At 33.3% G+C, this 445-nt stretch overlaps 1 long non-coding RNA gene across 1 annotated transcript; it reads left to right on the forward strand.

Moving 5' to 3' along the window:
- On the forward strand, nucleotides 1-426 carry LOC104775033. The gene is made up of 2 exons (XR_765657.1): nucleotides 1-31; nucleotides 136-426. It is a non-coding gene; the product is annotated as an uncharacterized LOC104775033 (long non-coding RNA).
- The last annotated feature ends 19 nt before the right edge of the window (nucleotides 427-445 follow it).

The raw sequence follows: 445 nt of genomic DNA on the forward strand, positions 1-445 counted from the left end.
ATCACTACAAGCTCAGGAGATCACTTCTCTGGTAAACTGTCTCACCAATCCCGAAAGAAAAACAAACTGCAAGATTTTCTCACATTCGATTAAGCTGATTCAGGTTTTTCGAATTGTTGGTTATGATTTTTACAGAGTTCCAAAGGTGCTTTTATTTGGCTACATACAGCATTCGGATGCACTTGCAGAAGCAGAGAACAACAAAGAAATTGGCAGAAGCAACACAAACTATTTTTTTCAGAGAACATTGTCATTCAAAATAATAATATGAAAAAAGAAGTTTTTGATACATGTATACACTCTCTGTCAAGTGCAATACTTCCATCTAATAAGTTTCAACAATATTATTCACCTTTTGTAATAATCTCAAACAGCAAAACAAAACAAGAGAAGAGATTACGTCTGAGTCAACATCACATTTGAATTTGTTTATAACTGACTTTTC

Source organism: Camelina sativa, unplaced genomic scaffold, assembly GCF_000633955.1.
Source record: "Camelina sativa cultivar DH55 unplaced genomic scaffold, Cs unpScaffold08023, whole genome shotgun sequence".
In the NCBI taxonomy this organism is placed as follows: Eukaryota; Viridiplantae; Streptophyta; class Magnoliopsida; order Brassicales; family Brassicaceae; genus Camelina; species Camelina sativa.